The sequence below is a fragment of the Triturus cristatus genome, chromosome 10 (assembly GCF_964204655.1).
Source record: "Triturus cristatus chromosome 10, aTriCri1.1, whole genome shotgun sequence".
Taxonomy (NCBI): domain Eukaryota; kingdom Metazoa; phylum Chordata; class Amphibia; order Caudata; family Salamandridae; genus Triturus; species Triturus cristatus.
This window is the reverse complement of record NC_140593.1, coordinates 311993896-312015024: the sequence shown is the minus strand read 5'-3', so window position 1 is coordinate 312015024 and position 21129 is coordinate 311993896. Positions and strand designations below refer to the sequence as shown.

General features: G+C 42.6%; 1 protein-coding gene and 1 long non-coding RNA gene across 4 annotated transcripts in view; one reads left to right on the top strand and one right to left on the bottom strand.

The window, feature by feature from the left end:
- Window positions 1–21129, bottom strand: part of ADAM22 (ADAM metallopeptidase domain 22) — a 1168071-nt gene that overhangs the window by 899209 nt on the left and 247733 nt on the right. The window lies entirely within an intron of this gene.
- LOC146789365 (uncharacterized) overlaps window positions 1–21129 on the top strand; it is a 170055-nt gene that overhangs the window by 6013 nt on the left and 142913 nt on the right. The window contains exon 2 of the long non-coding RNA XR_014970073.1: window positions 1593–1855. This is a non-coding gene — a long non-coding RNA (uncharacterized LOC146789365). The remainder of the gene's footprint in view (window positions 1–1592; window positions 1856–21129) is intronic.

Sequence of the window (21129 nt, the reverse complement as noted above, 5' to 3'; positions counted from 1 at the left end):
AATGAGCAGCTGTTGTTCGTTGCACTTCTGTTTTTCCATACTATATTTTAGTGGAAAATGTGCCCTTGCGTCAAAAATTGAAGCAACAACACACTTTATGCTAAAATGTAGTGTTAAATGACAGATTTGCAATTTGGGTATTTTTCGTGAACTTTTACGCAACTATGTGAAAACAAATTACACAAATTGTGCACATCTCTCCAAAATACCTGCCCAAAGGTTTTTTGCATATTGTAATAACAATCCACCCTTGAAAGCCTTTTGTCTTTAACACATACTTTTCACTTGACAATAAGTCAGGCCCACTTGCTTTGTCATAACTTTTAATGACAAAAATTTCATTCTAAAAAACCTGACATAACGTTTCCCAGTGAAACTATAAGGCCTATGGCCCTTACCATTGGTTTGACACAATGACCAACACAGGCCTATTGAAATGTGTATAAGCTGGTAATGATAATGCATGCAATTATAAAATACAAAATATGTACAGAATTACAGTTGGCAAAATAATATACACTCTCAATAGGGCCTAACAAGAGTCATCACCATAGTGAAAATCTTCTACTCCCAGGATTTGTCAAAGTGGATAATTAACACCAAAACACTTGCATACTTTGCTATCTGTAAGAGTACATATAACTAAATATCTGTTCAAATCTGTAACCTGTTTTGTTCACAACCTACTGTTAGATGGGTTGTTAGATGCCTATTGGCTTTAACAAATTATTTTCTCAATAAATTCACCAGGCCTCCTGCCTTTGTCATAACTTTCCATACTAAACAGACCAGACCAATGGCATAACTTTTCACTGGCTTGTCACCATTACCAAGTGTATACAACATTACAATTGGCCAAGCAAAATACCATGGCTTCATAAGGACTCACAGTGCAAATCTTCTATACCCATGAAGATTTGTCAGAGAGCATAACCAACAACAAAGCACCAACATTCCCTCTGTGGTTTTATAGGCAGCTAAATATTATTCAATTCACTGCCCTGAAAAGTCAAGCTAGTATTGAATCTAAACTATCGTAAACGTATCTAGGTATTGGGCAGTCCATTTAGATTGAGATGATTCACTTAAATTGTCCTTAACGAGTATTAATTTTAGAGCTTATATTATGCCTATCAGCTATTCTCCAGCCTGGAAAATTGTCTCAAAAATACATCTGGAAAACTTTAACTCACAATTCTCATAAGGCTTTTACTTTTACTTTTTTTTTTTTTTATTACACTGAGATATTAAATCTCTAGAGGAAATCTGAGTACATAACTCAATAAAAAAAATTGTCTTTTGATTTGCCGAAATTGATTAAATAAAAAGTTATGAAAGCTATCTATATCACTGCAGGATGATTGCAGATTGCAAATGAATTGTTTATTTCCTAGATGTGGTTTATTGCAATTTTATTTAAGAGCAAATCTAGATCTATGAGTTAGGAGTACTTTTGTGAAATTTAAATTTGGGTCACTTCCTTTAGGAGTTAATATGTGAGTTCAAAAACAGAAAAGCACGTAAGTACAAGAGTTGTAATTTTTGCAATGCTGTGGTGAAAGATGTAACAAGTATATTATTTTTTTGTACAGGTTTGGGGATCAAGAAATATAAACACATTAACCCAACACTGGTAAAATATGTATATGAAACATATGAGGAAGCATTAATCCACATGATGAATCCCCCTCCCTCAACACATCAGAGTCTCCTCCTCACTTCTTGAGTACCGCTAGAAACTGAAGACCTGGATCTTCGTATAAGCACCTTGGGGACCTCAAACCTACACACCTGGACACCCACTTGGGTGATTAGTGTGCTAAACAAATCAATATACCATAACATAACATAGCGGGTGAGTAAATTAAGAAAATTAAGTGTTTAACTGTTTTAGGAAGTTACATTAGCTCTTAATGTTTGACAAGTGGTGTTATGATGGATATTTATATTTCTGGAGGCTTATTTGCACAGTTTAAAAAAAATTGATTTTAATAATGATTGATAAGTAGGTTGACTCACTGAGCTACTCACGCACGGCCCTGGGCATCTTGAGAGCTCTGCAATTTGTACAAGAAATGTGCAGGACTGGAATAGTGTTAGACCTGACAGCTTTAGGGTGGTCTTCCCCAAACCTTTTGCCTACTTGCCTCATATTTTTGCTGACTCCTTTTGATGGCCTTAGAACTCTGAGTACTTTACCACTGCTAACCAGTGCTAAAGTGCATGTACTTCTCCCCTAAAACATGGTTTGATTGACTTATGCACAACTGGCACATTTAATTTACATGTAAGTCCTTAGTATAGTGCACTACACGTGCCCAGGGCCTGTAAATTAAACACTACTAGTGGGACTGCAGAACTGCAGTGCCACCCACTTAAAGTAGCCCTTAACATGTTTCAGGCCTGCAAGTGCAGAGCCTGTGTGTGCAGGTTCCACTGCCATTTCCCCATGGCATTTAAAATCCCTTCCTTTTAATTACATATACTTCACCCCTAAGGTAGGCCCTAGGTAACCCATAAGGCAGGGTGCTATGTAATTAAAAGAAAGGACATGTACTTTTAAGTTTTACATGGCCTGGAAGTGAAAAACTTTCAAACATGTTTTTCACTGCTGAGAGGCCTACCCCCTCTCAGAGATTAACATTGGGAATTCCTTATTATATTTAATAAACTGTAATTCCTAATTGAGAGAAGGTAGAGTTGTCTTGTTTAGTAGCTATGGAATTGAAATGATAAATCCTCTTTAATGGTAAAGTTGGATTTGTAGTTACCATTCTGAAAATGCAACTTTCAGAAAGTTGGACATTTTCCTGCTCTAAGCCATTTGGTGTCTACTGACTGTCTCTGATCACTGGCTGGGCTTGGTGACAGTTCACTTTGTGTATTTCCTCTCGACAACAACACACAAAGAAGGCTTAGTTTGACTTCATGCATCTACCTGGGATGAAGGGAGTGAGGAACTGGCCACAGCCTCACACTTACACGTGAATAGGCTGGGCCCTGTCCACACACAAAGGGTTGCGAGTCTGGAGACAGGACAGGAAGAAAGGAACTCTATGCACTTAAAAGACCCATCTTTGAAGTCCCCCCACTTCAAAAGGCACAACTGGAACTCTGACCCTGTCAACTGTACATTTCTGCACCTGAACCTAACTTGCCAAGATGAACTTCTGTGTTAATGACTACCACCCTGCTGGATTGCTGCTCTGGAAGACTGCTGCCGTGCTGTGCTGCCCTGCTGCCCTGCTGCCTGCTGCTCTCTGACCTGACCTTCATAACGTGACCCAGAGTGACTCCAAGGGGTAGCTTGCTAGCCTTCTGTTCTTAGAAGACTCCGGGATGTCAAAATCGTCAATCTTGCTCCTGGGCCTGGTTCGTTGAAAGAGGACCCAGGTGCTTGCTCCGGCAGAACCGATGCATCCTCTGCTTGAAAAGCAGAATCGACGCATCACCGGAACCAGCGCATCGCCATCAGAACCACCACATTGCCACCACTGCAGAAGGACGATCAATGCATCCCTTCAACTGCATGGAGAAACCTGGTGCATCAGCTCCAAAACTAATGCATCTCAGAAACCGGTGCTTTGTCTTCAGAACTGGCGCATCGACGTCATTGTATGGAGAAATTAAATGCATCTCCTTGACTGCTGGATTGACACCGACGCATCACTCAGCTGCACCCCGCATGTTGTTGTTTGAGACCAGGATTAAGGTACTTTTGCTCAGCTGGACCTGCGTGGGTCCTGGCCTGTGCTCCATCAAGATCAGCCTGAACTCTTGACTTTGTACTGGTCCAGTGTGGCCAATTATCTCTTTAGTCACTTAATGCTTCTAAAGGCCATTTTTGCATTTAATCTTTAAACATTCATATCTTGACATCTACGTATTGGATTTTTGTCATTTTGGACATGTTTTACTCATAAAATCATAATCTATTTTTCTAAACTGTTGTGGAGTCTTTTTGTGGTATTTTCACTGTGTTACTGTTGTAAGTGTTGCACAAATACTTTAAAACATTGCCTCATAAGGTAAGCCTGACAGCTCTGTGCCAAGCTACCAGAGGGACAAGTCAATTTATGGTGTGTGACTTACCCTGAATAGAATTGTGGTTCCTGCATGGACAGGGTTCATGCCTCTGCCAACCAGAAACCCAATTTCTAACAAATAATTTTGTAATTATGCTATGGAGTCATATGCTGACTCTTCATTATTGGAAAAGTAGGGCAACACTTGAGATGCCATAATATTGATGATAACTGTTAACAGAGCTCTCACATTTCCTGATCTCATGCATTAAGTGCTCATATTGCCTATGTTTCCTGTGAGAAAAGTCAGACCCCCTATTATATTGTAGCATCAATTAGCAAATTTAGTGACAGAAAAATGGGAATTTAGTGGCACAAAAATTTAGATTTTGCAGCATTTTAGCAGCAATTTTTTAAAGCATTTCTTTCATAAAATATTGCCCCAGAAAGTCCTGTGCATGCCCATGGGCAGTGGACCCAAATTCTTTCTTTTAAAAAATAAAATTGCCCCCCAGCGGGTCCTGGCGAATGCCCATGGGCAGCAGGCCTGAATTCTTTTTTTTTTATACAATAATATTGCCCCTGGCATGACCAACAGCATGCCTATGGGCAGCGGGCCCGAATTCCTTCTTTTTAAAAAAAAACCTTTGCCCCCAGTGGGACCCGCCGCATGCCTACGGGATGAAGGACCTAATTCTTTCTTTTTTAAAACAAAATATTGCCCCTAGTGGACTCGCTCAAAGCCCACGGACGGCAGACCAAAATTCTTTCTTTTTGAAACAAATATATTGTCCCTAGCGGACCCGCTGCATTCCCATGGGTGGTGTGCCCGAGGTTTTTATCTTTGGGAAAAAAAAGAAAAATGTATTGCCTCTAATGCCCGCCCATGGATGGTGGGAGTTCTGAGGGAGGGGGAGCAGGAGCAGAGAAACTGCATCTTACCAGGCCAGTACAAATCTTACTCGCTCTTTGAGGTCCCAGTCTGAGCAGCAGCAGTGTTCTCTTCTTCTGTCTTCTTTCTTCTCTGCTGTCTTCTCTCTTCCTTCTTCCCTTCGGTCTTCTTCTTCTTCTGTCTTCTTTTCTTTGCAGCAGGCTCTCTCCAGGCACCTCCAGGTAGAGGGATCTGATGCAGCAGCAGGCAGATGAGTAAACAAACACCTTGCCTGCTCGCTGACCCCTTCCTTTTATTTGGCTCAGTGGTCAATGCTGGGCCAATAAATGGAGGAGTCTAATTTTTTGAATTTCGTGAGCACTTTTGTAAAAAGCAGTGTTTTTTTACAGAACTGCCAATTTAACGATTTGTTTTTGCAAGTCCCTAAATTGCAAAATTCTGGTGGGTCTGAATAGTGGAGCCCTCAAATTAAATCTTTGTGTGTGCCTACCTAGAATGTGTAAGAATGACACGCATGGCCTACATTCTCTTAAAACATCTCCCAATTCAGATGCAATTTGAAGGTTTACCTATTCACCTTGTGGCCAGTTCAGTTGGGTACCTTCTGGAATTTCTCCTCTAGCCCCACAGGGTTCACCACTAAAGGTTGCCTCTTCACAGGAGAATTCAACATAATCTTGCGTTCCTAATAACTTATCTTCCTCAGATTGTAAGGGAATCTTTGCCTGGTTTGACTAGTTAGTGGACCTTTTCAGCCACTGAGGTTCCAGTTGATCAATAATCTATTGTCCTGATGATGAACCCATAGGAAACGTGGGTCAAAACATCGCCAACTACTATGATAATTGGGCAAAAGTAAATATTGTTTTTGTAAAGTGTAACATAGACTCAATCATATACAAACACCATTGAGCCTGGACGGTACTTTATAAATGTTTCCTTTACACACACGTGCAATTCAAATGTCACTATTCATGTGTGAGCACTTTAGCATTGAGCACTTTCTTCTTTTCTTTCAATTAAGAAATAAAACAATACTACAACTTTAATCATTGTTGCAATATAGTTTTCATGTATCTGGCCTTCCAAATACAGCTTTGTACAAAACGTTGTTGACTAATTTTCTTGTGTTCTGTTGTATTTAAGCTTATATCTACAGAACTATTGCTGTTTTTACAGATTTGCTGCATCAGAATCTAGGCCCCTGTCACGAGAGAATTGGGAAAGAATAGCCTTTGAGCATTTCTATGACTTCTCAGTCTTAAATGGAGATGTTTAAGCCAATCTCTTGTTATAAAACATGAAGCACTAAACCCAACAGTGTCTGGTACTTTTTACACCCTGGGTAAACTTTTATATACAAAATAGTGGGTCTGAGAAAACGCATGTAGAAAAATACTTACTTATTCAGTAGGGAATGAGAGTTTCTCAATGCTCACTTAATGTAAACAAGGAGTTAGTGCTTCTTTATTCTAGTATGGGATTTGTCTATATCGGTACATGGGTATATCAAATTTAATGATAAGCAGCAGTAATAAACATCTCATTTGTTCATGCCAGATGGTGTGAAGTTCTCAAAATTGTGGTCAGACAGTGCAAGAGAGAGAGAAAAGTAAAGGAATGTGTGTACATACAACAGGCGACCAAGAGCACATAGTCAGTGAAATATTTTCCTGAAGTAAAATAATTTGGAAATCATCATTTTGCTGTCCCGGGTCTGCATGTTTAGAATTGCGATTGTGTTGCGACCTTGTAGCATAAATTATATGGTGATCATCTAAACAAAGGCTTTAGAGCGCACTGCAATTGTGTTTTTGGGGGTTAGTGAATGGATCAAGAAGTATCTATTGCTGCTTGTAGTAAATAATAACCGGTTGAAATAAAGGTAGCAGCGGAGACCTCTGGCACATGTGGATACCTTAAATGGTGGAGGCAACAGTCCATCCATCACTGTTCGTGCCTTGTTCATCTGAGTTGGCAGCAGCTCATCCTATTTCATGCAAGGGTGGCATTGTACTCTGAAGTCCTTATGTAATGTAACTGGTTCTATTGTAAAGCTCTTTGACACCTTCAGGTGAAGTTTCCGCAATAAAAAAATGCATAAATAAATAAATTGCACGCGAAATAGGTGGTGACCTAACTCGGGAAAAGACCAGTGCAGCTGTCACTGTCTTCTCCTCGACTGTCTGATTGCACAGATATTCCAAGTCGAACTGAGGTTTACATTTACTCATTTTTCATCCAAATATATTGTGCTGCATTGCGCATGCTGAAAAAAAGAGTTCAGTGCCATATTTGCAAAGTTCGGCTTGCTGCTGATGTCTTACATCCCGCTGGTGCCCATACAGCCTACCCTGCCAGACGCAGTCTCGCAGCATAGTGTTGAGATGAGGGTGTGCAGTCTAACATAGGATCTGTACAGTAGGCTTACAGTTTCAGTGCACATTCCTACGTCTAGCCAAACTCCTAAGGTTCCCACACACACTGGGTGTGCGCTATGCAATCCAGGAAACACGCAATGCACCCTTTTGTGGAGAATAAACACATTTCTCCATCTTTGTGCGTGCTTAAAATAAGCGTTATTTTTTAATGCAAAGCTGGGTCCTGGTACCATAGCAAATCAGGCTTTGCGTCAAAACTATGGGTGTTCGTGTTCATCCACCTCAGGAATCCCTTGACTCAAAGTGGTGCAAAGCTATCTTAGCCCTGTGAAAAGTTACCTTTCCAGTGTTAAAATAACCCTTTTGTGCTGAATATTAAATAGAAGCTAAAGGTACAGAATGCTGAAGAATGCACACATTCACTCCCAGTCACAACAATCTGGGTTTAATCCATCCTTGCTCACCAATGCCACCCCAGTTTGGACCCAGCCATATGCAAATCAGTCTTAACCCTGTTGTTCATGAGAACAGTCACCGGAAACAAGCATCATGGGACTGGATTCAGGGCGTCAGCCAGGCTAACTTGAATCCATTGATCCAGTGAACAAAGGACCCACGTCTGGGCATACCCTTGCTACTTAGACTAATGCAAAAGGAACAAATGATGGACGGAATGCTGGAGAATGCAAACATTCACTCCCAGTCACATAGATCTGGGTTTAATCCATCCTCCTTTTGCTCAGCCCTCCACCCCAGTTTGGACCCAGTCATATTGAAATCAGTCTTAACCCTGTTCCTCATGGGAACAGTGCAGCACGAACTGCCAAGCCAGGTCCTCCACGGACCGGAAACACGCATTCTGGGATAGTAAATAGAATGCACAAGGAGTTAATGCCATTAAAATATATTTTCCCAACTAAGCTCTTTGCTTTATTTATGTATTGTAGGTGCTATGTGCATTGTTTCAGTTTGTCAAACTCTCAAGCACTGAATATAATACAGCTTACTTTGATTAAATGGATATATATGAAAGCAGAGCTTGCACATTTGAGCTGCATACAGAGTAATATCTTTGTAAATGGAGCTGTAAACAGTCGTTCATATTGTACAAGATAAACAAAGTGCTGAGTCGACAAAACCCATCGGCCGGCAATCAATCAACTGAGACACTAATGTGCTATTAAAGGGGCCAGGAACCTTCAGAAGGTCTTGCATTTTTTATGAGAAATTAAAGCAGAGCAAACTATAGAAAATGTACTTCATATGACAGAATGGACAGTTTTCTCAAAATTAGGCACATTATCTGCATTGCTGCTGTGTGTGCCGCATGACTGATCAAAATACAATGTCAATGGATGCTCACTGACAGCTGCGGTTATAGCTTGTGGGATGTGCACTATGACCTCAGCAGCTGGCATATCAGAAAGAGCTAATGGAGATGCTGAAATGTGACCTTTCTTATGAATTTGAGCACTGCTAAGTCTATAATATTGGCCTTTGTGTGTTTTTTAACAGGCAAAATCTGGCAACAATCAAAAAATACCCATGCGCCCTGTAAGAGCCTCCAACCGTTCTTGCTGAAGAAGAACCTCTTATTATATTGACGATATGATCAGTTTATTCGACCAATTGCACCTTGAAATCAATCGGATACAAAGCAGAGGGGCGTACAAAGCAAGGGCATGGGTTACGGTGGGTAGTGCAGGAACAGGGGAGAGAGAAAAATGGGGAGCAGGTTTGCGGGCTCTAGGGAGGGGTTCCTACACCGACGCTAAAGAGAACAAGCATTTGCAATGCAATAGGTCTCGCATTTACGGAAGTTTGATCTATTGCCATTGTAAAACAGCTTAAACTCTCGCAAATGCGAGACCTATTGCCTCGCAAATGTTTTTTTGTTATCAAAGCCCCCTTGACTACATGTTACCTTACCATAATTTTTTAATAAATTATATATATATATATATATATATATATAAACAAAACTTTTCTCTCGCTTCACCCTCAGCCCTGGGGTTCGTCGCATCAAAGGAAAGCACGGCACCACAGAGAACACTCGATAGTGTTTATTTAACAGGTACACATCAAGGAACACGCACAAAAAGACGGTCGACGCGTTTCGGCACTTAGCCTTCAACTGGACCATAGAGTCTTAATGTCCAGAGTGTCTCTTAAAGAAGACATTTACAAAAAATAATAGAAAGTGAAAACATACTGGACGTAAATTGCATCGTCGATCATGTTATATCATTTCAAAGTAAACATAAGTTTAGATAAAAAAAACTACAATAGTTTATCCTCCATGGTAATTTTTAAAGATTATTTCAAGTGATATGTAACAATTGGAATTTGAAATAAGTCACAATAACGGTAAAGTACCTTTGGACAATGAGTAAATCAATTAGAATTTGACAGATGTTAATAATAAGATCCTGCTAAATGATGAATATCCACAGGATCAGTGATTATATCATAATTTTTAACCACTCACTTATGACTTCCTAAGTTAAAATTCTCATAAAGTATGAATTGGTGTTAATTAGCAAAGTCGATTAGTTGTCAAAAATTCATAATGCTACCCGCCTAAATTCATCTAAAGACTGATTCCAACTATTACAAAATAAAATTCACATATCCTATATCAGCAGTGGTGAAAAGAAGGATGGATGGAGGGAGATGCAGTGAAGACAAGTGACAATTTACAGTTTTAGATCGACAGTGGAGATTATGTACAAAAAAGGGGGGCGGGAAGGAGCCCATCATGAATAGTCAGTTCAAATGTCTCAGAGGTGCACATGCAGTTCGGCATCCAAGTTGTGTCCTAATGGGTTTTCTGTACCCATTAGTAAAATCATTCTCGACTCTGCTCTTCTTAACTCAAGAATTCGGTTTCCAACCCTTTCTTTCTGTTTGACAATTTGAATGCCAGAGTATTTGAGTTGATTACTGTCACTGGAGTGGAATTCAAAAAAATGTTCGGCCATAGGATATGTAAAGTCCTTATTCTTGATTGCACGCAGATGTTGCAGGATGCAGAGTTTGAGTTTGTTGATTGTGCTGCCTATATAATATTTTTGGCATGGACATTCCAATCTGTAGATTACATATTTGGATTCACATGTGATGTGGTCTTTGATTTTTTCATTATGGCCATTCTGTAAATGATAAGAAGTGATGTTTTTACCCTGTTCACACGCCTTACATTTTGAACACTTCCAGAATCCCGGTGTGTTTAACCATGATGTGGTAGTTGGCAGTATGATTTCAAAGTGGCTGTGTGTTAGAATGTCTCCCAGAGAGGCAGTTTTTCGATAAGTGATTCTCGGTCGGGGAGGCAGAATATTCTCAAGGGTTTCATCAAGCAGCAGTACTTCCCAGTATTTGGATGTTGTTTTTTGGAATTCATTACTTTGATTGTTGAAATCAACTATGAGTCTCGTTGTTGTAGCAATGTCCTCTTTGTTATGACTTGCTAAGTTGGGTTGGAGTAATTCATCTCTGTTTTTGTTTTTGACTCTGTTTTTTGCAGTGAGAATTACATCCAAAGGATACCCTCGTTGTAAAAAACGTTGACTCATTTCATCTATTTGTTGGCTGAAATCTGAGACTTCTGAGCAATTCCTTCTAGCTCTTAACATTTCCCCATAGGGGATACTCCATTTGAGTTTAGTTGGATGTCCACTGTTAGCATGAAGGATGCTGTTGCTGGCCATGGGTTTTCTTTGCATTTTGGTGCAAAATTTGCCATTCAGTATGTATACTTCGACATCCAGAAATACAATATTAGTTGCACTAGTGGTAGATGTAAAGGTCAGTTGGTATCTGTTAGTGTTGAGAGAATCAAGGAAGTTCATAAAAAGCTCTATATCGCCTTCCCAGACGATGAACAGGTCATCGATATATCTTGACCAGAATTTTATGTTCTTTGCGCAATCGTCCTTTAAGACTTCAGTTTCCCATGTTGCCATGAGGAGATTGGCATAAGTTGGGGCAAAAGATGTCCCCATCGCGGTCCCTTGTTTTTGCAGGAACAATTCTCCTCTAAACAGGAAGACGTTATGTGTCAAACAGTATGTCAGCATTTCAATCAACATCTCAGAATGTTCCAAAAAGCAAATTGCTCTGGTGTCGAGGAATTCTTTTACTGCTGCTATTCCATCTGAGTGGCGAATGGAAGTATAGAGAGAAGAAACATCAATGGAGGCCATAATGTAATTTTCTTTCCACTGTAGTTGATCAATTTTTTGTAAAAAGTCCATTGTGTCCCTCAGGTATGATGGGAGGGCTGTAACATAATTCATTAGAAAGATGTCGATAAACCGAGATGTAGATTCTAATAAAGAACCAATGGAGCTAACAATGGGTCTACCTGGCGGATTGATAGTTGATTTATGGATCTTTGGTAAGAAATAAATGGTTGCCGTGATAGGATGATTAGTTTTTAGATATAGATATTCTTCCAAATCAATAAGTTCTCTCTCTTTCCAAGCCAAGAGTTTCGTATGGTATTCCTCTGTCCAATTCTTGATTGGGTTATTTGTTAATTTCTCATAATGTTCCTTGTTGTTAAGTTGTCTGGTAGCTTCTTTGATGTAATCCTCACAATTTTGAATGACGATGTTACCGCCTTTATCCGAGGCTTTGATGATGATGTTTTGATCATTACGTAATTCTTTTAATGCGTTGTGTTCTTCAAAAGTGAGGTTCCATATCTTTCTCTTGTTCTTGTGTTTTTTTGTTATTTTATGCTTTTTGTTGGATGACATAGGGCAGTTGATGGACATTTTATTGATCTCCTCCACCATAATTTCTTGAAAGAGATCAATTTTATTGCCAGGAGGGAGTTGTGGACAAAAAGTTGATCGATTTTTAGAACCACTATTTCCTCCTCTGTTGGTTTCAAGGCCCGTGTCTTGACAATATTGTAAATCTGATATGGGAAAGGGATTACTGGCTCCAACTTGTGTAAAAGATCCAGTTTGTAATGAGGTAGCTACTTTCAATGCTGGAATGTCTTTGATGCTCAAGGATTGAATTGTTTGGCTTGGTGAGGGTATAGAGGATGGTTGGAAGGGTCTCTCTTCAAAGTATTTTTTAAGCTTGATTTTACGGCAAAATTTATACAGATCGATGCGTATATTGGCCAGGTCCATGTCTTTGTTGGGACAAAAAGATAAGCCCTTGTTAAGCAATGAGATTTGTGCTTTGTTGAGAATTTTATTGGAGAGATTAACAATCATATTGAGATTTTGTGGTTTTAATTTTGTTTTGCTCTTCCTCTTCCTCTTTTGGGTCTGGCCGCCTCTCCTGGTTCTCCGTTTCGGGTTTGTGATCGTCCTCTCCCCCGTGACGGTCCTTGGCCGCGTCCTCTTTGTCACGTTGTCATCTGCATGAGGCGCATTTCCCCGGAAAAATCCAGACTAGAGGTGGCTTGTTCCTCATCAGCTGAACTTAATTCAGAGCTCTCTCTATATATATATATATATATATATATATATATATGTCGCTATATATATATAATGAATATGTGAATAACATTTATTTATAAACTTGTGAAAATGTATATAAGTAAATTGAACTCATGTGTGAATTCGTAGTACTCTTTATATTAAACAAATGGTGAAATTCACTAAACAAATCAAAGGTTACAGGGGTGTTATGGGGTCAGATTTTACAACCACAAAACCTTAGGAATTCAGCATTTATATCTATAGTGACCTTAGGGCATACGTCATAGTTACTTGAGAGAACTATAACTCGTGCCCCAAGGTAACTAACTGCTGAATTTCTATGGTTTTGTTATTGTAATATCTGAACCTAACTATAGCGTCCCTGTAACCTTTGGAGTTATATTGAAGACAAAAAATATATATCATGCATTGGGCTGTTTGATATATTATTTCACTTCCCATGGACTGGTTGCGCTGAAATGGAAGACAAACAATTTCACATCACAAAAGTACACAGAGTCCGACGTTAAATTCTTGCTTTTACAATGCCTTGTGATTAGAAAAAGTAAAGTGTTGTTTTCCCTGCAGCACACTTGAACAGCCAGGTCTAGTGCTTCAGTGGACTAATGCATCCGGTCAAGGAGTCTCTGCTCGTTATCATCGTCACTGGTTCAAATCCCAGTGGGCTCGCTCAACCTTTCATCGTTCTGAACATTGGTAACAATAATCATGGGTTACTCGGAGCGAAGATGCCCTAAGGGGTGAATATGCGTTTTTCGAATGCATATATTGAGCTAAATTCTAGCCAACATGCAATTCCAAACCCCTTGGCTTTCCCAATGTTTTTTAGATACAATTTGTTAAGACTAAATGATAAGCCCCTCTGCTTTCCTTTTACTGGGACTTTTTCTTTTTTAATTAAACTAGACTGGTGCAGTTTAAAATAAAAAAATAATTCACGAGGAGCCACGTAGTTTGAAACTGCGCTAAAAAGTTGCAAACTCAGAGAAGCCGACTGTCAATTTATCAAGCAAGAAAAACTGGGTAGAGACAGTAGATGAAACCCGGAGCCTGTGGTCCCAGGGCAGCGCTGCTGACCGTAAGTGACAGCTTTCTGGCAGCGTGAAGCGCCGGGCTCACTGTTTTCCTCCGAGTGGGGCTATGCGGGGCGTGGCTTCAGCGCAACACTGAAATTAACTAGGAGGACGGGGGAGGGAGGGAGGGAAAGTGAAAGCGCGCCATGCGCGCCCTGTGTTCACGCGGGTACAGGAGATGTGCACGCGTACGGAGTGCACATCTCCTGTCCTTATGCGTGCACATCTCCTGTCCTGCTTCGGCAGAGAAACCGACGGCTACAGGTCTCGCCAAGGCGAGCAGCGCATGCGCTGCATCGCTAGGCGAGACCTAAAAAGTCTAAGTTGAACGAACAATTGTAAACATTGCATAAATTGTTCTTGTAAAGGGTAAGGCGGGCTTTAGTTTCAAAGAAAAAGAGAGGGACCCAACAGCCAAAGGAGAAGGGTACAAAAAAATACCGTGGTCAATAAAAAAAAACCTTTGGGTCAATCCACACTTACCACATCACACTTACACATAAAACCTCAAATCACCAGTGTGATTACAATGGACGAAGAGACAATATAATCACAAAATAGCTCTAGTATAAAAGATACAAGTTTAATCAGTAGTAAATATACAGGTATCTAAATATCGGTGTACATCACAAAATCACACATTTAATGTTTAAAAATATTTATATAGTCCCTAGCTGAGCTACATATTGCGATACAATCACAAAAAACTAAAAATGATACTGAAAAGAATTGGGAAACCAAGTAGGAAAAATGATTCCAGATCACAGAAAAGTGCTACTTAATCAGAAATCAATCAATTGTATTCATCTCAAACATTATTTCATGAGTCATATCTAATACAATTGTTAATCAAGATTTAAGATAGACTTTTCTTCTCATTGCATCTCCAATGATTGATATGCAGGCAGATGGGAACACGTAGTCATGCTGAAGCGCTGTGCATACTCCAATCAGACCGTAGACCAGTGGTGGTATGCACATTGGCAGAGTTCCTGGACCTTATGTGGGGTATTAGGCGGAAGCTGCTACAAGCAGATTGAGGTTGAGGGGGAAGAAGAGTAGTTTACCTAATCTGCTCTGTAATAACTAGAGGCCTTGGCCGCTTTGCATCCTATCACGGTCATTGTAAGATCTGCGTTGGCTGTATTTCATTTGCTGGATGGCATCAAAACAGACCACATTAGTAGACTTTGACTCATTGAAGGCTGATGTTGCTGTTGCCTTGGGTGCATGGGTTAGAGGGACGCTTTGTATACTTACTACACTCCTGGTTCCAGCCTTTTATGGTCTGATGATCCAATGCTGAATCCTATTCTCCTAGCTACAAATTTGCTACTAATGGGTTGTTTTTTTCTTTTGAATATTTTTAAAGTTTTAATAATTCATAACTCTGTATGTAGGAGTTGAACTGCATTTTATAACTAGGGGTCTTTGCTATTGAATGTTTTTTATTCATTTATATTTTTAAGCAAGAGTTACATTGCACAGAGGGGCGTGGCTAGCAGCCAACCAAAATGGCCGCCGCCTGAAACAGCTCCGGACCCCTACAGACATCTCCGACGATCCACTCAATTATCCGCAATCTACAGCTGCACATAAGCAGTGCTACCAATATTCGGAAGGTCCCGGGTGCATGATGATCGACCCGCGCCGTGAAAAGAGGGATCGCGGCGCTGGTTGTACCGTGTGAAGTGTCTGCGGCCTGTATGCAAAAAAGAAGCCGGGACCTCGAGTACCACTACATCCTGCCGCATTGAGTGCTCCTGGCCAACAGACTTCATGGCTGGTGAAGAGCTGCGCGACACGGGCTTCGGCTCCCCGGGAACCGGGACACAGGTATGGTGAGTCTACCTGTGTGTGCCCATGCCCCCCCCTTCCGTACTGACTACACCTGTCTCTCCGAGACACACAGGGGAGGCTGAGCAGGCAAGGCGCCCTGGTGGTGAGCGCGGATATTTGGCCTTGCCAGCTGTGGACAAGTTGCCCGAGAGACGGGGTGGGACTGCCTGCCTCCCACCCCCCCCGTGCAGGGACTGAAGAATTTACAGGCGCTACAGTAACCATCTCTAGAGGCCCCCCCTCCATCTAACGCTGCATCAGCATCTACACTGCGGCCGAGGTGAGCCATTCTCTTGGTCCTACAACTCACACCGTGTCTTCTAGAGGTGGGGGTGAACTAGCGACACAGGGACTGTTGCTGGCCGAATGCGGTGGGTCTCTTTGGACCGTGTGGCAAACAGGCTTCGCAGTACAGACCTTGAGGGGAGAGGTTCATCCACAGGAGCATTCACATCCCCCCCCCCCCTTATTTGCTCTGAGACGGTATTGGTCTCTTCATCAGAGTGCAGCATCTGTGTGGAGCAAAAGGGATCACTCCAGTGGCCTCCTACCTGCGATGTGCACAGCCCAACACCTCAACTCGGGGGTAGGAAACCCGACAGGCCGCTGGTGACAGTGTGTCACCTAGGCAGGCGGCGGTGAGTGCTGCCACCCAAGGGGGTTGCCGAGCGGAACATGACTTTGCCATACAACGATGGGGGGTCGAGGACAACGTGCCGTGCAGCAGAACAAGCTAGATAAGTATGCCTATACAAAAACCCAGCAAGAAACTAAGGACCACCCGACTTTGCTTACAGCCGATCCGGCCTCATGGGTGGTCAGAGGTTACATTCCAGGACATTCTCGCTACCCTCAACACAGTGCATACAGCTCTTGACTCCCAGATTGGTGCAGTATCGGTGGAACTCTCCCTCCTCCGGGCCGGCTTCAAAAATATGAGCGCCCGCGTCACAGAAGTAGAAACACCACAGGGACTCTACGCGACAAAACTACTGAACTCAAACTTCAAGTGCGCCAGCTTGAAACTGACAGTAGAATAATGGCTGCCAAACTGAAGGATTATGAAGGCCGATCCCAGCGCAACAATGTACACATAGTAGGAGTGCCGAGGGGGTGGGGGGACCAGTGTTGGACGTCTTCGAGGAGGATCTAATCAAGCAACGTCTGCAACCAAGAGGTTTATCCCTCTACTTCTCGGTGGTGAGAGCACATCGCATCCCCTGTGGTAGACCAAGGTCTGGAGCACCGCCTAGAGGATCCTCACCTGCATTTTTAATGTTCGAGATCAGGACCTCATTCTGCACACGGCGAGAGTAGAGCCTCTTGTGCGCTATGAAAACAACACAATCACTTTCTTCCCTGACTTTACCGCGGCAGTGACAAAATAGTGACGCAGTTTTTTTGACGTAAAAAAAGAATTGAGGAAGAGAACTGAAATATTCCATGCTCTTCCCGGCAAGGTTAAGGGTCGAAGTGAAGGGGAAGGCATGCTTTTTCGCCATGCTGCAGGAGGCCCAGGAGTGGTTTGAGGGATGGCGCAAGGCCACAAAACCAGGGAGGAAAAATAACAAGCTGCACCAACTGGCGACTGGAGTGACACAATCCACACCAGCAGAAACAGCCCTGACGCAAGCCGAACCGTCACTGAGGAGTCGCCAATCTGTCCAAGAGACTCAGTGCTCTGCGGATCACTTAACTGCCTAAAGGTGCCGATTAATGGCTTGAGACACACCAGATATTCATATGTGACACCGCTGTATGTTTACTTGTCTATGCAAATGTAATAATTTCCAAGGTCATATACTGTTGTCGCAGAGATGTTTTGGGGGGGCCCGATGGAGAGACTACTAAGGTAACGGGAAATGGGAAATAGGCACTCTGCATTGTTTGGGAGGCTGGTAGTTTTATGTCTGTCATGCAGGGAGGCAGGGTGGGGGGATGAATTGGTAAAGGGTACTGTTAACTCTTTCTTTGTTATGTTTGTTATGGTTCACATTTAAAGAGACTTGCAAGCCTATACACAATGGTTCCATAGCTGTTTCAGACAACTATATCACACAAAACTGGCACAAATGACACACGTGACCCCACCAACTGCCCCTACGATCCCCATGGTACACCTCACATCTACGCCACCACTATCAATCATTTCCTGGAATGTTAACGGGCTTAGGGAGAAGGTAAAGAGAGGGCTAGTGCTACAATATCTCAAACACAAAGCACCCGCAGTGGCCATGCTGCAGGAAACCCATCTAGTGGGATCGACATGCAAAGCGCTAGACAGATGGGGTTTCAAACTTCCGGTACAATCGGAATTCACGTCTAGCTCACGGGGGATAATGGAATCCCAACCTGGAAGCTATTTCCTCTCATCATCCAACAAACTTATACCGCTGATCAGGGCCGTTTTGCAGCCATTTACGGCCAATGGGAAGGGCGCACAATACATTTGGTCACGGTCTATATTCCTCCTGCACTTCATTCACTAGCCTTCCCAGCACTTGGTAAATTCCTACTCACGCTCCCAGAAGGTGAGCTGCTGGTTGGGGGTGACTTCAGCACTACTCTTGACGATGCTCTTGATCGTACACCCCCCAGGCCACAACACTAAACACGCTCTAACCGTGGGGATTTCTTAGACGCCTTTGGCTTAATAGATACCTGGTGCTTCAAATTCCCACTGACACAGCAATTAACATCTCACTCAGGTGCTCACAACAGTCTTTCCAGAATTGACTATATACTCTACTCGAGAGCTAGTGTGGGCGGTTGCTGCAAAATGTCAACACTTACCAAGAGGCATCTCTGACCATTCCCCTGTTTTCGCAGTATACTCTAAACAAGTCCCAACACGCCACCGCATATACCCAATATATTCTGGCTACTTGCGGAACGCCAAGATCAGGAAGGGCCTACTGACTACCACTAAATATTACTTCAAAGAAAATGAATCATCAGTGTCCTCCCCCCTAATACTCTGGGAAGCACATACGCCTGTCTTTCGGGGACATCCCATATCCCTGATCTCAGGTCACAAGAAGGAGAAAAGAAATGTAATAGAAACTTTGGAACAGGAAGTGATGCAAATGGAATCACTACATGCTCAAGATGCATCTGACACTAACATACATAGACTACATATGAAACAACAGGAATATAAAGAATATCTGTGGGAGGATGAAAGAACCAGACCCACGACAGTCCGTCATACAGTGAACGAATCTGGAGATAAAGCAGGTAAGCTTTTGGCTTGGCTAGACAAACGTACACGAGCCGATAGGTGGGTGACGGAGCTCTGATTAGATAATGGACACACTACATCCGATCCACAGGGAATAGTGGACGAACTAGCTGCTGACTATGAACGAATCTACACCTCCACGACCCACACTACATTGCAAGAGGCGAAAGCATTCCTCCGCGAGATACGTTTACGAGTACTGACCGGCGATGAGGCCCAATTACTTGAAGCGAACCTAACAGATGAGTTGACCCTGGCCATTAAAAATATACAGTCAGGAAAAGCCCTAGGGCCCAATGGTATACCCATCATACTTTACAAACGTGCAGCCACTACATTAGCCCCACACCTATTAAAGATGTACGAGGCCAGTCTTGAGAAAGGAGAACTCCCCATAGATCAGCGAATAGCCACCATAGTGGCCATCCATAAACCTGGCAAACCACCCTCAGATTGCGCTTCCTACCGCCCCATTTCTGTGATAAATGCAGAGGCCAAGATCTTGGCCAAAGCACTGGCCAACAGATTAACACCCCACTTAACAAAACTGGTACATCCGTACCAATCTGGATTCATGCCGGGAAGAAACACAGCTCTGAACCTCAGACGTCTCCACAATGTTCCGAGCTGTAAAAGCACTGTCCAAGAAGAGGCCGCTATATTATCTCTCAATGCAAAGATCGCCTTCGACTCCATCGAATGACCCTTTCTCTTTGCGGTCCTCCAGCATCTGGGGTTTGGGCCAAAATTCTTCTTCTGGGTTCGGTTGCTATACACTAATCCATTAGCGCATGTAGTGGCCAACGGACGCACATCCAGAGAATTTTCCCTGAGGCGTGGAATGAGACAAGGTTGCCCTCTATCCCCCACTTCTTTTCACACTGGTGCTGGAAACATTGGCAGCCTGGATAAGAATAGGCCCAATTCTACGTGGACTCCCTTGGACACAGGGAGGGGAAGACCGCATATCCCTCTATGCGGATGATATCCTTATCTATATGGCATCCCCTAAACGCTCCCTACATAGACTGTTAAATATATGCGAAATATACGGGGAATGTTCTGGATACAATTAATTTGGATAAATTAGTATTATATGTCCTGCATGGACCCCCCCCCCCAATATTACCCACAGGCTGCGCATTAAAAATAGTATCAGATAGTTTTAAATACCTAGGGATACATATCATGTCTGATTTGGAAGACTGTATGGTAAGAAACCTCCAGGGCCCGCTGCAAAGACTGCGACGGGATGCCAAATATTGGCAATCATTGCCCCTCACTCTACTAGGTAGAGAAGCAGTTTTTAAAATGATGGCGCTCCCTGGATTCTTTATGCACTTCACAACACCCCATTTTGCGTCCCAGAATCATATTTCAAAGGAATAGACTCCAAGGTAACCAAGCTCTTGTGGGACGGTAGACCTGCTAGGATAACCATGACTAAACTGGTCAGGAGCTGGTACAACAGCGGTATCGCACTCCCAAATGTCCAACTATACTACTGGGCCTCAGAATTGGCTGTAATAAATAAATGGCTCCACTCGCCCCCAAATTGACCCTGCTTACCGACTAGACAGGCAGACCCTGGGAGTGGGTGGAATCAATCGAGCACTCTACAACCCAAAGCAGAATATGAGCCTTCAGGGAAACACCGCGCACACCGTCCAACTATGGCATGCGGTGACGCGGCATTTGGGTTGGAGCGACAAGTTGACACAACTTACCCCGCTATGGGACACAGGCAAACTAGGTAAATTGGGCAATAGTGAGGGATTGAGGCAATAGGACGCAATAGGAATTTCACAAGTGGGAGACCTTTGGAAGGCGGGAAAACCCATCACGTTCGCCCAATTGCAAGAACAGTATGAACTGGCGCCCACTGAAATATTCCAATACCTACAGGTCAGACACACATTAGAAGCGGTTATACAGCCTGACTCGAACCTACCAGAAATATCTCCATTAGAGGATAGACTCCTCACGGAATGCATGGACAAAAGGGCCATTTCACTCACGTATTGGGAAATTGTTAATAACCAGTTAGACCCCAAACAGCCATTGCGAGACAAGTGGCAAGCTGACGTAGGCGACTTAGACAAATCCGACTGGCAGGAAGCGATAGAATCCCCGAGGGTAGTGGTGGTATCCTCTAGGTTATGTCTCCTCCAACTTAAAGTGCTCCACAGAACATATTTTACCAGAACAAC